This window comes from Eulemur rufifrons, chromosome 17 (assembly GCF_041146395.1).
Source record: "Eulemur rufifrons isolate Redbay chromosome 17, OSU_ERuf_1, whole genome shotgun sequence".
In the NCBI taxonomy this organism is placed as follows: Eukaryota; Metazoa; Chordata; class Mammalia; order Primates; family Lemuridae; genus Eulemur; species Eulemur rufifrons.
The window spans coordinates 26,769,397-26,788,132 of record NC_090999.1 but is presented as its reverse complement, the minus strand read 5'-3'; positions in this window follow the sequence as shown (position 1 = coordinate 26,788,132).

The following is an 18,736-nucleotide window of genomic DNA, read 5'->3' as shown; positions in this document are numbered from 1 at the left end:
TTTCCTTAAGAGAATAAAATAACCAACTGATTTCCAGCCATTCAAATGATAAATACTCCCATGAAATTAAGTATTGCTGTATTATCTCATAACATTAATCAAATTCATTATACTATTAGCTATCATAATATAGCATATGCTTGTCTGTCTTTGCTCATAACTTTGGATTATGTAAATTTTAATAAAATGCACTATATTATTTTATCCTTGAAATATTATAAAATTACTATTGCAGCTCTGTTGTCTTTAGCTAATGTTCACTTCCCACCTCCAAAATTTAATCATACTGTACCCCAAGCAAGAAGCTCTGAAGTTTGTCAATAAGATTAGCAAAGGCCTGACATATAAGGACACAAATGTTAGTTATCTGTGATTCTGAACCTTTTGGGGCATTTGATTTCATTTTGCATATGCAGCAACTTTCCCACCAAAAAACAAACGATAACAGCTAAAGCAAAAATAGATAGATAGATTAGCTAGCTGCTTAGACAGATAAAGCAAATTAGCAAATGATTGAACAAACTGTGCTGTATCTTTATTTGCCCCTCCAGATCCAGTTTCCACATATTTCTACTCTTTTCTGAGCTATGGAGTCTGACCTTATGGAAGTATCAGCTGCACCAAGCGTCCTCTTGTCTTCCAGTCTAGGTTTGCCCAAGGGGGAGGACCAGCAGGCTAGCGGAGGAAGCTTCCCGCTCTGCTGGGCCTTACTTGCCAGTTGCTGGGTTTCTCTTCCAATGGACTTCTGCTAGGTCCTGTCTTTCAGCTCTATGGTCTACAGCTGGTGATGGCTCCCTGCCCCTGCCATTTAAACTTCCCTCAGCTGCTTCATATCCTTGTTGGAATTGGCAGTTGTTTTAACATTAGTCCTTATAATAGATATCCATCTGTATCTCATTGTGCTTTAATTTGCAATTCCCTAATGAATGATCCTTAGCCATTTGGACATCTTCTTCTATTATCCTTATTGATCACTTGGATATACTGTTTTGTGAGGAGTCTGTTTGCCTTTGCCTATTTTTTAAAAATCACATTGTTATTCTTTTTTTGTAATTGTTTTGTGGGAGATCTTTATTCTAAATATAAGCCCTTTATCAAATATATGTCTCTGGTTTGCCTTTTAACACTTTTAATATAAAAATGTCTTTCAACAAATACAAATTCTTCATATTAATGTAATCCACTTATCAATCTTTTTGTTATGGTTTGAGGTTTTTGCACTCTGTTTTGGAAATCTTTGTCTACCCTAAGGTCTTGAAGATCTTCTGTTTTCTTCAGGAACCTATATTGTTTTTCTTTTTACATTTAGGTCTATGAGCCATCTCAAATTAATTTTTGTTTATGGCTTATGTAGCAGGTCAAAGTACATTTTTTCAACATAGATATCCAACTGATCCAGCACTATGTACCCTACAGAACTGCAATGATGTTTTTGTCATATATTATAACATATATCATGTGTGGAACTGTTTCTGGGCTTTGTATTCTAGTCCATTTGGTATGTTGGTGCTTTTGCTAATCCTACCCTGTCTTAATTACTACAGCTTTATAGCAGTAGTAATTTTATACTGCTACTTTATATCTGATACTATACATCTGATACTATACATCCTTCACTTATTCTCTTTCAAGATTACCTAGCTATACTACGTCTTCTGTGTTTTCATAGAAAAATTGTACAAATTTTAAAAAACTGGAAGTATGAGATTGTATTGCAACTATAGATCAATTTTGGAATAATTGACATAAAAAAGATTGAGTTTTAAATTTTCAGTTATGTACAGCTTTATCTATATTCCATAGGTTTTTATACATATGTGAGTAACCTTTCCTTCATTGAAAACTGCTTTCAGTGGTTTGAATACCCTGTCAGTAGGTATATATTTAATAATTGCCTACTATTACTAAGGCTTGGGACCCAAAATTAAATAATTTAAAATAGTATTTTGGAGGAGTATGGGGAGGACATATGGGAGAGAGCTGACTCTTAACCTTCTTTGCTGAGAAGACAATAGAAGACCATTTAAGACCCCCCAAAAAAGGAAAATGAGGATAAGCATGATATTTCACATACATAGGCAAATACCAGAGAATAAGAAACTATTGAAAACCTGAAATTGACTAGCTCAGGTAAACAGAAATAGCAGATACTGAAAAGAGGGTTAGAGGACTTTATTCTAATGCATACCTCTAAGTTTTAAGTTCCATAAATATAGTTATTTGGTGAGAAACATCATTTTTATTTATTAGAAAGGCTTTTAATGAAGATAGAATTTTATAAAACTATTATATTTTCCTTGAAGAAGACAATCTTTCAAGCCTAAAATCAGCCAAAATAACTTTATGCTATAAATTTTTTAAGGAAATCACATTTTTCTCAGAAAAAAATTGAAGTTTAATTTCTGCCCACATCTAATTTGTGAATGACTAGATGCAATACAATATTATATTCAAATCCTAAACTGCCTGAAGCCTAAGTCCGAGGTCTAAAATTAGCTTCTCTATACTGAATTGTGGCCCAGGTAAATTAATATTTGTTCAGAGAAGCAAAAATATATGAATGCAGGACATTGTCAATATTGTGCTTAAATTATTATTGTATTCATTTGGTTTACGTTTCTAGAAGAAATAAAGTATGGACAAATGCACAGTTCACTACTGCCCTCTGCTGTGTGCAGAAGTGAGGAGAAAAGCTCTCTGCAAAGACCTTCTACCTGGCCTGCAATAATCTGACCCGTTACCACAAGTCCTGTAATGATTACTAGTATCATGACTGCACCGTCCACTCTCTCTGTGAAATATGCTAATAGTCATTGCAAAATGGGCCTGAATTACATTGCTAGTGTGTCTAGAATATTCCCAGACTTTGAGAGAAAAGATGGTAATTTAAAAAAAAATCATCAGACAGTATCTTCATGAAGTAGCTACTATTTCAGAGGTAAGATCTGGAAGAGAATTATTTTATTACTAACAGGTCAGTATAGTTCCTCTTTGAAATTTAGTATCTTTCTGTGGAGAGAACATTTAAAGAACATATAGTTCAAATGGCCAATGATAAAATCCTATTGTTGCAAACCCACGTAAGTCACTTTTGTCTTTTAGATACTGAGAGGTCCTTTTGGGTACGTATAGAAAGACCCCCCGCTATGGGAGGGGAAGACTATGCCCCTCTCACAGGTAGCTAGCTACAATAGAAACAAATTTTAAACCATGTTCTGCCAAACATACAAACATTTATTAGCAAACAAGAAGTCATGCAATCTAGTTGTGCTAGCTGGGAGGTTTCTCTCTCCGCAGGCACTCTCACAGGCAAACTCTAATGACTTTCTAGTGAGGTCACAAAATGACTCCTTCCTGAAATGAGGTGGCATGGTGGGGGAGGGGGGAGAACCAAGTATTACAGAGATGATACAGCGTCCACTCTTCTTATATAGGCAAAACAACGGTATCATACCTAAGAAACGAAAAACTATTCCTGAGTACCATCTCACTCCCAGTCCTTTTTAAATTCTTAAATATATCCAAAATGTGGTTTGCAACATTTAAACTGTTTTTCCTTTGGAAAAATGCCTATGCAGGTCTTTTCTCCACATTTTAATCAGGTTGTTTTGTTTTGTTTTGCTATTTAGTCATATGATTTATTCATATATTTTGGATACAAGTCTCTTACTGCATATATGGTTTGCACATATTTTCTTCCATCCTGTAGGCTGATTTTTCACTTTGTAGATTATTTCCTTTTCTGTGCAAAACCTTTTTAGTATGATAAAGTCCCACTTGTTTATTTTTATTTTTCATTACCTGTGCTTTTGAAGTCATATTCCTAAAATCATTGCCAAGACCATGTCATAAAGCTTTCTTCTTATGTTTTCTTCTAGGTTGCTTATGGTTCAGGTCTTATGTACAAGTATATAGTTAATTTTTGTGTATTGTGCAAGATAAGGGTCTAATTTTATTATTGTGCTTGAGAAAATATGGGATATCCATTTTTCCCAGCACAATTTATTAAAGTGATTATCCTTTCCCCCTTGTGTATTCTTAGTAACTTTGTTGCAGATTAGTTGACCATATATCCCTGGGTTTATTTCTGTAATCTCCATTCTGTTGCATTGGCTTATGTGTTTGTTTTTATGCCAGTACCATGCTGTTTTGATTACTACAGCTTTATAATATATAAAAAAGTATTCAACATCACTAATCATCAGAAAAATGCAAATCAAAACCCCAATGAGATATCACCTCACACTTCCTAGGATAGGTATTATCAAAAAGTCAAATGACGGCAAGTGTCAGCAAGGGTGTGGAGAAAAATAAACCCTTGTATGCCGTTCATAGGATTGTCAATTTGTACATATTTTATGGAAAACAGTATGGAGGTTCCTCAAAACCCCAAAAATAGAACTACTATTTGATTCAGCAATCCCACTTCTGGCTATATATTTAAGATACTGAATTGAAATCAGTATCTTTAAAAGATATCTGCAATTCCATGTTCATTGCATTATTAATAACAGCCAATATAGAAACAACTGAAGTGTCCATTGACGGATGCATGGATAAAGAAAATGTGGTGCGTTTGTGTATTGAGATACAATGGAATAGTATTCAACCTTAAAAAAGAAGGAAATCCTGCCATGGATGAACTTAGAGAACATTATGTTAAGTAAAATAAGCTAGACACAGAAAGACAAATACCAAACGATCTCACTTACATGTGCAATCTAAAGAAGTAGAACTGATAAAAACAGAGAGTAGAAATGTGGTTGCCAGGGTTTGGGGTATGGTGAAAAGGGGAGATTTGGTCAAAGAATACAAACTTTTCAGTATAAGAAGAATAAGTTCTGGAGATCAAATGTACAGCGTGGTAACTAAGTTAACAATAATATACTGGATACTTAAAATTTGATGAGAGTAGATCTTAAATTTTCTCACCACCACAAAAAGAAACGATAACTGTATAAGGTGGTAGATATGTTAATTAGCTTGATTGTGGCAATCACTTTACTATATATGTATATTAAAACGTCACATTGTATACCTTAAATATATACAACTTTTTATTTCTCAAATATACTTCAATAAAGCTGGGGGAAAGAAAAAACAAAACAAACAGAGATTTGGGATCACAATGCCACTGTCCCTGAGTTTACAAAAAACCTCCCAGTACATATGACAATTTTGTGCCTTCTTTTTAATAATTATTTGACATTTGACAGGTACAGGTTTCAACCTGCTTTCACTACAGCATCCCCTCTGGTAGACAGTCCATGAAGAAGCTTCTAAAATTTGGAGACACTGATACCACCTCCAAAAGAAAAACCTTGACAATTGATAAATGGTTGCATTAGTCAGTTCTCAAACTCTACAAGGACAATGCATTATTAATACCAACAGATGATGTAAGTGACTACAAAAGATATGGGAGATATTGTGAACAATAATAGGAATGGAATATTGTAAGATTAACCAAAAGGTAAAGTACAATTACAAAGTAAAACAACACAAACAATATATCTAACTATGCTGATATCAAAAGATAAGTCAAAATCAGAGCATAATAGAAATGATCATAAAAATTTGCTAGCGATGAGCTTTGAATCAATCAGCTTTTAAAGGAAGGAATAAATCAGATGGGATGAATAGAATCATATTCAAACAACAACCTCTAATGTGTTAGAGAGATTGAAGAAATTCTCTAGGTGGGATGCCAGGATAATACAGATAATCCATGAAGATGAGAACTGAGTGTACATAGAGAATCTAATGACGTGAGGATGGCTGGCACCTAAGCCCCTGAAACACGATCTTGATGCTAGCGACACATGCAGTCTCTGCAGTAACTCCACTGTGCAACTTTCCAGCGAAGGTGACAAAGTCCCCTTTGAAGCTGAAAAAATTTTAGAAATTTTTAGTTATGTAGAATTCAATGCATTAAAATTATATTTTGACATAAATTTGTACTTGGATTTTAAATGACAAAGTAAAATTTTAGTACTGAAAAATTAATATAGTGTATTAACTCATGGAAGCAGAGAAGAACCAATTGTTAGGAGAAAGGCAAGGACTATTGTACGATCAATAACATGAACAATAAGTTTCATATTTCCTGCCAAACAAAGAAACACAGACCAATAAAGCAATTTCCTGAGGGAAGATCTTAGTGGTTTTAATGTAGTACAAAGGTGGGATTCATTACGGTTATGCTAATTAAGAATTAAAAAATCACATTCTGGATAGGACAGAATGGTTTCCTAAATCTTTGTTTAATTGGTTTAAAAAAGTCCTATTGTTTCTTCTTCAGTAAAGAATCTTCAGTTAAACCTGGTGAGGTACTAGTGTACTAATAGCTCTCAAAGTTCTTTGTCACTTGTCACCTTCAGCTGGAGGCCCTCTCAAAATTCATAGTCATTTCCCCATTTCAATGAGTTATGATGAAATACGGCGTTCAGTTTTGGTATCTTTTAGGCAAGTCTGCTTTGCCTGGAAAGGCATTCTTTTACACAATGTGCAAATTATCTAAATTGGATTTCTATGTGATTAAATTTCTCTGTTATGTCTTCATCCTCCCCACCTCCTATATACTTCATGGCCCAAAATAAACAAGGTTGGCAGAACATGGATCAAATCAGGTGTAATTTCTGATAAAGGTAACATGAGTAAACTTTCCAGCTATAAGGTTCTTTGCTTACCATTCCTGTACCTTGAATGGATTACAGGATGGTGTGGGATTATAATGCTTCCCATTTGCTGGAAATGGTTCACTTGTGTGCATCTAGGAATAATTTGCTCCATCTGTTCTTAATTAGATTTACTAAACCGTGAAGTTAAATTTAGATTCTTGGAAAAAGAACTGAAGGCATGAACATGAATTAACAATAATACTTCTATACCTCTTTCCCTTGACCAGAATAAGTTGACTAATTTCACATTGCCTAATACTAACAATTAAAATACAAGAAAATATGTTCCTTCCTTATTCAAAGTGAGTTCGATATGTGATCTGTAAGTAAAAGCACAACGATTTAACTTCTTTACTGAAGAGGCACCAAGAATTGGCATCTTCCAAAGGGAGTTACATTCTCTTATGATGCTTTCTAACTTGCATTTTGAACTGCAACCCTTCACATATATGCCCTACTTTAATTCAGATACTTACAGAGTTAAAAATTGCAAGGAATTGTATGTCAATAGCCAATACTAAATACAAAATTTACCCTTACATGCTATCTCATCCACTGATTTTACATAAGACTTAATAAACTATGGTAGTTTGCCTATGTGATCAAGGACCGTAGTTGTGTTGACTCAATCAAGATACTTGACTTATGTGTCTTTGCTTCCTCATTTGTAAAATAGAGATGATGATAGTATTCACTCGTACAGTTCTTGTGAGGACAAGTAAGATAATACATGTAAAGCTCTTGTAATAGAGCCTGACACATAGTAAGTACAAAATATGTTAACTACCAATATCATTGATACCAAATTCTGTACATTTTGGTGACATCCTATCATTCATATCACTGAATCATGTGACTGTACAACAAACTTACCGGGTTAAGAACTAGGAAGGAGTAATTCTTGTAGGCATAGCATTTTGTTTTGAAAGGTTATAAACAGATTAACTTCTGTGATATAAGATTTGAGATAAAAGATATTTGGGGAATTAATTACCTTCTTAGCTGGATCAAGAACAAAGTTAGGAATAAAAGAATACCCTGGTTTGACACATCCTGATCACTAGCTATGTGTTTTTTTTGGGGGGAGCAAGGTAAATATCAATTTATCTTTCTATTTTTTAAATTCTTTTCTTATTTCAGCATATTATGGGGTTACGTATATTGTCCTTGCTCCACCCAAGTCAGAGCTTCAAGGGTGTCCATCCCCCAGACGGTGCGCACTGCACCCATTAGGTGTATAAAACCCGACCCCACCTCCCCCCTCCCATCTGCCAGAAACCCAGTGAATGTTATTACTATGTGTGCACTTAAGTGTTGATCAGTTAATACCAATTTGATGGTGAGTACATGTGGTGCTTGTTTTTCCATTCTTGTGATGCTTCACTTAGTAGAATAGGTTCCAGCTGTATCCAGGATAATACAAGAGGTGCTATATCACCATCGTTTTTTGTGGCTGAGTAGAACTCCATGGTATACATATACCACATTATATTAATCCACTCATGTATTCATGGGAACTTGGGTTGTTTCCACATCTTTGCAATTGTGAATTGATACTTTTAATGCTTTCCTTGATCTTTAAATTTTTCTAAACTAAGCAAGCATTACAGGTTGTGCATCCCTAATTCAAAAATCTGAAATGTTCCAAAATTTGAAACTTTTTGAGTGCTGATGTGATGCTCAAAGAAAATGCCCATTAGAGCATTTTGGATTTCATATTTCTGGATTAGAAATGCTCAACTGGTAATGTAAATATTTCAAAATTTAAAAAAAATCAAAATCTGAAAGACTTCTAGTCCCAAGCATTTTGGATAAGGGATTCTTAACTGGTACTTCTATAATGGAAAAAAAAAAAAAAAAAAAAAAGACAAACAAACAAAAATTCTGACAATATTTCTTAAAGAAAGAAGCTAAAGAAAATGCAATTTTAATAGTAACCTCACTTGTTGAAAATAAAGTTTTATGACTTTAGAAAATAAATTTTAGTTGTCTAAAAGATTTAAAATCCACACATCATAATCTGATAATATGCATAAATGAAAAGCAGCTACACTGATTTGAAAAATAATTTCCAATTGTTTTATCTGAAAAACTTGTTCAAGACTCATCTTGGGTGACGTGGGAGACATCCCTTCTGCCAACACACTTATAGTAAAGTGAATGCGTGTGTGAACATTAATATTAGTATCCATTAGTACTCAAATCTCAATGCTCCAAATCCCTACTTGTCTATTTATTGGGAGCATCACTTTAAATGTCTTTGAGATTTCTCAAGGGTGCTTATAAGCTTTATCTCATCAGTTCTGGCCTTGTGTCCCCTCCAATTGGTGCTGCTCCTGCTCCTGAACTGTTACTAGTATCACTGTTACTAGTACATTCTTTCTAGATGATGCTCCATTTGGGGAAAGGCCCTACAAAAAGGGTATATGTATCTTAAAATCTCTTGGTAGTTAATGAAAGAGCTCTTTTCATTGGCCACATGACTAGTCAAGGCAGGTTCTCATGGCCCCAGGCCCCACTGAGAGTGGTAGCTCAAGTGCATTGCCAGTTTCCTTGACCTTGAGTGTTACCACCACAATGGACACCTCTACTTCCGTGGAGATCACCTGATTTACCCAGGCATCAGTATTATATGTGGTGAGATGAGTATTTGCCACATGTCTATTATGTTCATGTCTATTCTGTTCAGTCATGGATACCCCACAGCAAATGTGCATGGCCCCCAAATGTTGTAGCTTTTTCTGTGTTTATACACTTAGTCATTCAGTCCCAGATCACGAAACATCCCCAAGTCTGCAACTGGGGTGTTTCAAGATCAGCTGTGTTTTCTTACCAACAGTACTTATTGCTAACTATGGACTCACAACTCCAGACTCTTCCTTCCGTTTGGGGTCCTATTGTCCTTTTCTGTGATATGGGCACTGTTGGGGTCACTCGAGGTGATCAGCTATGTTTGTATATTGTTCTTAGTATATTAATGCGGGTTCCAGTTTCTTTCCCCCACCCCAGGAAGGCAATCCCTCTGCACATCAGTAGACTCACAAAGATATGATATCTATCCCCTTTTACCAGACATGAGTACAGAACCTTATTCAAATTTTTGAAGAAAAATTTGAAATAAGTGTACCTATAGCAGCAAACTCCCTCCCCAAGAAATGAGGTTGGGAGCTATGCTTTTCACCCCCTTTCCATTTTTTATACCCTAAAATTTTAAAAGTGTTAAATTTCACGTAACTAAGAGTGATTGGCTAGCTATATAGGCATGCCCTTTTAAAGGTTTCAGTTTAAGTTATTGATGTTTCTCAGTTTTTGCTTGTCATATCATTTTTGTATAGGTAATAAGAAATAATTTGTTTATTCTTCATTTAAAATGCATACTTATAAACATTGAAACAGTGTGGTGCTATACAAGGTCAGAATGTGAGAAAGAGAGAGAGAGTTAGAAATAAGAGCACAGGAAAATCAAGATGTGCCAAAGGGGCTAGAGCTGGTTAACCTGGAGATTTTATTAGCTAGTAACGTTTTTATCCTTTACATAATTCTAAAATGGTGTGTTTGAAGCTGAATTTTACTTTTTTTGTTAATTTGAGAAAAACTGTAATTAAAAACCAGTGATTTATTTCCTTATCTAGGGTACACATTTTAACTTTCTGAATGTCACTGTTTGTACTCAATAACTTCTCTAAATTTTGAAGTAATAAAAATAGAAATAGGAGCAACATATTTTGCCACATATTATTTTCACTTTAAACATTCTGCTATTCACCACTGTGACATTACTGCAGTCTAGATTTTCTGTGCGTGAATGTTATCCTCCCAAACTATAAAAGCAAAACTCAATTGGTTTCTTATCAGAACCTGAAGTTGTCTGTGTTTCAAGCAGGAAAGGAAACTTTTTCCCATGAATTCAAAACCTACTTCTATTCTATATAAAATATAGTCAAATAGTAAGGTGCAATGTCTTAGATAAGGCATTTGATTTTGTGGAAAACAAGAAACTTCACCCATTTCAAGCCTGCTATATTGAAAGTAGATTTAATTTCATGTTTATCATACTAATCTCCACTTCTCTCTCTCTCTCTCTCTCTCTATTTTCTGATGAATAAGTACCTGGCATAAAGGTCATGTTCTGAAAAATGATCCCATTTATGTTGTCAACAGCAAAGTACAATTTCTTATTTTGTTTTTATACAGCAAGAAAATATCATGGATTTCTTTGAAAGCTACAACTGGTAAAGTCAGTTGTGTAGCCCTGAGATATTGCAATGATCTATTTGTCTTTAACCTGTCCTGGCTTTGATTTGTGAGCCTCTTTTAGGACAAATGACTCTCCAAGACAGAAAAAAAAAAAAAAAAATTGTGCTCCCATTTCCTTCTCCAACTCACACTAAGATAGTCTAAGGAAGGAGCAGTAAACATGGTCCTAGGAATGCAGGCTTGAGGTTTGGTGGCATGTGGTGATGCTTGTGAGCAGTACTTGTGATTAAATACAGAAGAGAAAAAAAACACTTATTGCCATATTTTTTTCTTTACAGCTTCCTAGAGTTCTCTGTTCCACAACATATAATGAGGATAATTGGAATGGGAAACTTCTCCAGCTAACACCAGGCCTGAAAAGAATGACATTAGACTGACTAAGAATGAAGCCAGTGGAGGAGACCTATATGTGGTCTCAGACCAAGGGAGGACAATGGGTTCACAGCTTGGGCTGACAGGGAAGATCTCAAGGACCTTTGCATGAGTCGAATCCTTTTATCCTTGATCCATAAGAAACAGTCACTGGGAGCTGTTTCAGTCCATTTTGCCTGCTGTAACAGAATACCATAAACTGGGTAGCTTATACAAAACAGAAATTTACTTTTCACATTTCTATAGGCTGAGGCATCCAAGATCAGGGTGCTGGCAAGACCTGCCAGTACCTTGCTGGACTTCCCATCCTCCAATCATTGTGGGCTCTATGAGGAAATCCATCAAAGAAGTTTTTTTCTTGGCAAGAGTAACACCTAGTAGAGTAGTTATCAATTAACCTGGTGGTCTTGGAAAATTCTAACTTGTCCTCCGAGTCAATATGATACTCAGTGTTCTAACGGTTATATTCTGTCTGCAGGAAAGATAGAATCTGAGGAAAGATATGAGTTTTGGTAAATTCTACCCCAAAGATTAAAAAACTAAAAATAGAAATCCATGGAAGTTTCAGTTACCGATTTAGACAGAGGTTAAGAACTACTATTATAAGAAATTTTAAAATTTTCTGATTTTGTAGTTGTCATGCAATTTGTAAATGTTTGTAATTTTTAATTGTCATTGTGACTTTTTGGTGTTATTAGCAGCCTTTCTGATTATCCTTGAGGATGGCAAATACCAAAGGAACTGGGGAGGCTGTATGTCATTTAACAGCTACATTTTGGAGGTCAGAGGAAACTCCAAGTGGCTGGAAGAGAAGGTAACATTTACAAAAGAATAAAAAAGCAGGAAAGTTCTTGGGGACCTATTGAAAACAATATTTAAGAATGTGGGCGCCTGGTTTTGTTTTGCATGATTTTAGGTAAGATTTTATAATAGCAATGAAAGGTACTAGCTGAAATTTTTTAAGAGTTTTAATTTTATTCGCAAAGTTAATGGAAATTTTTTTATTTCTATAACATTAGGTTAAAAGTTTATACAAGTAGGAAGTGCCAGGCTCTTCCATAAAATCTGTTTCCCTCAGTTTTCTTGAGGGGAGGAAAAACAAGACTTAAACAAAGTCAAAGGTGAGTATCCCTGAGCCTCCCTTCCTCAAATGATCTCAGTCCTCATCCTGGCAGAGACGGAGCTGTACCAAGGGTACATTTGTTACATTAGTAAAGGACACTCCGTTCCACTCCCTTGGCATAATTCTAGGAACAGAAGCATATTTTAGTATTAAGCTGTAAATTTCCCATCAAATATGCTTCCCTTTTATCCCTACACCAAGTGGTCTGCAGGTTCCAGGAAAAGTAATAAGGCAATCCTCTGAGAACTGTCTCATTAAATCATCTCAATTCCTGTGGTTCATCTTCAAGGTTCTAAGAAGAGTCCTAAAATATGAGCCAGAATGGCATATAGCATCATGCAATAATAAAAATTTCAATTTTAAGACTAAATGAACATGAATTCAGAATGCAGATGATCACTCCGAATCCAAGTACAAATGATTTCAGTCATTTGCTCATCTTCTCCTCCAGCCTGGAATAAGTTAGTAGTTAGTGAAGGCAGTCACTGCCTGCTTGCTCATATCTCCCTCCAAGGGGATCTGCCCAACCACAGTCCCTGCTGCCTAAGCAGCCACGTGATCTCATCCCTCTCATTCCCAGTCTAGGTTAGTGGAAGAGGCACTTGTTCCTGATTAGAGGCAGTCTATCCACGGGATGCTCAGTCACTTGCTCTGATATGCGGGTTATCTGTTGGCAACTGTAATGGAAAGTAAGGAATTCACAAAAGCAAGCCGGAGAAATAGTAGGAACAAAACACTGAAGAGTACAGCAAAGTCATATTAATAATTGTAAACTTTTAGAGGATAAAATCCGCAAACTACAAATTCTAAGCTTTCAAGAAGAGATCCTGAGAATCCAGCTCCTTCCCATCAAACTTTAGGTTTAGTGAGAATTTAGTGTGGACTTCTCTTCCCAAATTTCCATGAGAATCCATTTATTCTCTGAAGGGCAGACATAATAAGTTGAGTTAACTTGAGTGTTTTTTATTCATTGTAACTATAAAAATCAGAACAAAAACCCCTATACCTTATTTTCCAGCAAAGCAAAATCTCTTCCAGGCATTATTTAAAATTCACAATCTCAAACCAGCCCTCTTTTTGTTAACCCCATCCTATTCATTTCTTCTTAATATAAGTCAACAGTTTGTACTATATAGAACAATTGTCATTATTTATTTTTAGTTGTTTTGTCTTTGTTTTCTGTGAGTTTCACAAGAAATGGGGGTTTTCCTATCCTGAATCCCCAGAGAGCACATGATACTGTCTATTCACATATAAAACAGGAGCTTTATTTTTTTTCCTTTATCTCACAGTGCTTACCACTGTCCCTACACCATAATCTGGCATCTACCAAACTCCCAAGCCTTACCTAGTTGATGGACACTGCTACTCCATTCATCAGTCTTTGTGACTTTAATATATACAGACAACTCCCAGCACTCTGGCCTCTTAATTCTTGGACCTCAGAGAACCAACAGTCTTTCCTCCTCCTTTCCCACATGTGGCCATGTGCCTGACTATACTACCTTCCAAAATCCAAAATCTCCATTACACTCATCCCATTCTTTGATAGATACTTATGCTTTTCTATCTTTTTTCCCACAGCTAATCTCAATCTGTAGACTCCACCACTTTTTTCATTATACAAAACTCCCCTCTAAGTACCCACCTTCTTTTTTACAAAGCACACATTCCATAGTCCAAGAATATAATGACTCTCTTACAAAAATTATTCTTCTTTTATCATACTGGACTGAAAAAACCCCAACCCTATTTAAACTCAGCTATCTGCTTACTTGACACAGCTGTCCCCAAGCAGCTAAAAACACTGGACAAATTCCACATACTTGTCGGCTAGGCTTATTATAAATGTATGCCCATAGTAATAGCCATTTAACACTGCTCTTGTAAATTCATTTTCACATTCTCTGAGACAACTAGTTGACACTTTGCTCTCCTTCAATCTCTAAAGCTCAACTGCATCCCACGTACAGTTGTCAATTTCTAACCCATATTTCATTGACAAAAGTAGATGAAATCTAAAAAATAAAAAGCCAACCTCATCTTCCCACTACCAATTTCCTCCAACCACCACCCCATACACACACACACACACAAAGACCCCATGCACAGACACACACACACACACACACACACACTTCTGCTTTCCTTTCTCTTCCAATGGAATTAAAGTCTTTCTCTAGCTAATTCCATCTCCTCTCCTTGTGCCCTAGACACTATCTTTCCTTGCCCTTATAAGTATGTTACTTTTGAAATTATCCCTCTTCTCTCCTAGTTCATCAATTTCTCCCTCTATACTTGATGGTTTTCCTGCCTAGAAATATGTCTTAATGCCTTCATCATAAAAACAAACAAACAGACAAAAAACCTTGTTTGATCCCACATGAGCTTCTAGCCATGACCATGTGTCTTGGATCTCCTTCACAGAAAACTTCTCTCAAGACTTATCTAGACTTATTGTTCTCACTTCCTTATATCACATTTTCTTCTCAGTCTTCTACAGTTGAGCTTTAATGCTCACCATTTCATTAAATTGGCTTTTCTCAGGGTCACCAAGGACCTACAACTTGAGGAAGCCAATGGCCACTTTCCTGTCCTCATCTATGGCTTTTCTCTCAGCAACATTTGACACACAATTGACCTCCCTCTTTTTTTTTCAACAAATTTATTCTTCAATTCTGTGACCATAGTCTCTTAGTTTTCTTCATACTTTACTGGATACTTCCATTTCTCTCTCTCTCTCTCTCTCTCCCCCCCCCTTCTAATTATTTCTCCCCCGTATGGTCTCTATGTTGATGTGACCAAGGCCCTTAATGACCAAGGTCTCCATCTTAACCCCTCTTCTATTTCCCTGAAGTCCTATGGCATTAAATACAACTGTACACTGCAGGCTCCAAAATTTATATCTTGAGACTCAAGCTCACTCTGAAACTCCAAACTTGAATGTCTAACTGTCCAATTCATATGTGCAATGAATATCCAATAATACAGTCAGTTTTGGCATGGTTCACGCCCTTACTCTCTTTAGGTCTTTCTGCAAACAACCTCACTGCTGAGGCTTCCCAAACAACCTATATAAAAGAGCAATCCCACCTTAAGACTTCCTATTTGCCTTGTAATGTTAAGTTTTTCTCCATAGCACTTATCACTGCTTGACATGTATTATATATTGCCTGTCTTCCTCACTGGAAAGTTAGCTCCATTAAGATAGGGACGAATTCTGTTGTCTTCGTGGCTATATTCTCAGTGCTGAGTATAATCATGGGCTGGTAATAAGCACTCAATAAGTATTTGTTAAATTACTATCCTTAAAGATCCCTGCTGCCAAGACTAATTCAGAAAATTACAGTACTGTTTACCCATTTACTCAGAACAAAAGCACCCAGAATCATTCCTGATTCTTCTCTTTCTCTCACCTCCATACCCTTTCTGTCAGTCTAATACTGACACATCCCACATGCTAACATTCCTCACTGTCTTAATTGCTACCTGCTCCATTCAAAGACACCATCCTGTCCCACAGGTTTATTTCTGTAGCCTCCTAACCATTTTTTGCACAGCTCCAGTTTTGCCCCTCATGTGTGATCCTCCTGTACACTATAGCTGAGTGGTTTTTCTAAATCGTAAATCCAATCACACCACATCTGTGTTCAAAATCTGCTAATGGCTTTTCTCTGAAACTATAAAACGCTCTAAACTGTTCAACACAGTGTACAAGGTCCTCCATAATCTCTCCTGTGATCATAACACCGTCCCTATCTCTCAACCCTACCCCTCATCATTTCCCTGGAACATACTATGATCATTCTCATCTCTGGTCCCTCTGCTTGGAAACTTCCAGGGTCTTTACCCAGTTGATTTCTTCCCATAATTCGGGTGTTAAATAATATCTCTTCAGACCTTCTGTGACTACCCTTTCTAAAGCAGTTACTTTGTCCTTGACTCCAAACACTGACACATTTCTTGGTTTTCCATATATAAATAGCATTTGAAATTTGTTTTTTGTTTGTCTGTTTGATTACTTCTGGTCAATCTATCTCCATTTGGGAGATTATAAACTCCTTGAAGATAAAGACTGTTTTATTGGTTACTCTATCTCCAATACTTAGAATGGTGCCTGGTACACAGTAGGTGCTCAATAAATATATATTTTCTGACTAATCTGAAGTCTGAGAACATGGATAAATTCCAAACTATACCATTAATTTATTTTGTGGCTAAACAAATCATTTAATATCACTAAATGTTAGTTTTTATATATTTATATATTATTATAGATAATTATATATATTAATTACATATAATTTATATATGATTAATATATTAATTATATATAACTAATATATATTATATAAATGTTAGTTTTTATATTATTAATATATTAATAATAGACTTATAAACTATAAGACCGCAGTGAACCTCAGTTGAGATCATGCATTTGAAAGTTATTTGTAAACCATAAAGTACTATAATTATATTCCAATGATCACTTATCTGGATTGCTTACATTATTAAAATCCTATAAAGACTAATTGGAGTTTTATACAAACTATAGGCCACAAGTTAAGTTAAAATAATTTTCACTCTAAAAATATGTACTTTTGTGTAATAATATTTGATCTTTAAAATATTGTGTCAATGCATTATTCTTTATTTCAAGGGGAAGAAAATAATATTTAACATTGGTTAAATGCCATTTATTGTAATTTCATTTCATTAATGGAGACATACCCCTAGAGGATTTTGCCCAACACTCTTATTTAAATTTTGAAATCTCAAACATGATACTTATGAAAAATCTACCAGTATGTCTCACCACCATGGCCCTTTCTGACTATATCATTTTACTAGCTGTTTGTACAAATGCCTAGAGTTCGGTCATGAGGAAACCCTTGAGTCAAAAAGAAAATAAAGGCTACACTTCCATAGGATGGCAGCTGTCAAACACAAATTGCAACTCCATCACACAACTAATTACAGAAACCATTGACTAGCAATTAACCAATAAAAATGAGAAGTATGGAAATCTAAAAACACATAGATTAAATTTTAACCAGAGTGTTAAGCAAGATCTACTAGAAAATTAAATGGCCAGAATTATTCTGTTCAATTAAAAAAGGCAGTGGAATCTACATCTCTGGAAGCAAGAGATGTAGATTCTAGTCCTGGATTTTGAATTTATTAACTCTGATAGAATCTTCTATCTCTCTGGGGATCAATTTCTTTTCCTATAAAAATACAAAAGGTGTAGGTCTCCTTCTATAACTGAAATTCCATGAATATCTTCACGAAGACAAGGTCCAGGATAGGAGAAGCCACAGACCAGAAAGGATAGTGTTAACAAGCTGGAAGGACATATCAGGCCCAGACGCGCATTATCATTTAGCTGGAAGGAAATCCGGGCAGGCCCAGATTCAATTCCTAGCTCCACTGCAAACTCCCTGAATGACCTCTGAGAAGTTTTGCTTTATTTTAGTCTCCAAACTCCAGAGAGTTTTGAAAATGACATGAGATAAGGGTGGGAAAGCACCTTTCTCTCTTGGAAAATTCCAAAGGGCAATTATAAATGCTTTCTATAGCCCACAATCTCAGTGTTGCTCGTGGGTATTTATTTAAATATTTGCCCAGACTTTTGCTATCATAGATGATATCACAAATGAGAGATTGCTTCTCTATTTATCAGGCTCTAAAAGGAATGTACACAGTTTGACAAAGCATGTTGGGAAAATCAGAACTCCCTAACTGAAAAGAAAACAACTCTGAACATTGTGATATTAAAAAATTACATAGCTCCAATAAGGGATGAATTTAAAGATGTTTATCCTCAATATATGTACATGTTGCCAGGTTAAGTGAATTAAAATTGCACTGGAAATTTTCCTTGAAGACTTTGTACTTTGTCATTTTCCTACAAATCCATTTGGATAACTTTGAGTTATTATGGCTTACTTACACTTTTTTCTTCCAAATTCTCCTCTCTCAAACAAAGTGATTTAATTAATTACATTTGTAGATTCGTTGATAAACACAGCCAATCCAAAGTAAGGGTAGCTATCCGTGAGAAAAATGTTTGAGTTCCAGGTTTAGTCTAGTCTTGCCACATGGTATTTGCTAAAAAGCCTGTCTCCAAGCTATGCCAATTAATCAAGGAGTTATGCTCTGAACCTGGAAGTTCAACAGTCAAAATGTTCTTCCTTACAAAGAGAAAGGTTGCATTCTATTTTAAAAGCATTAAAAATTCCCAAGATTTTTTATTTAATTATCCTTTATATACATATATGTGCATACACAGATAAGATATGTT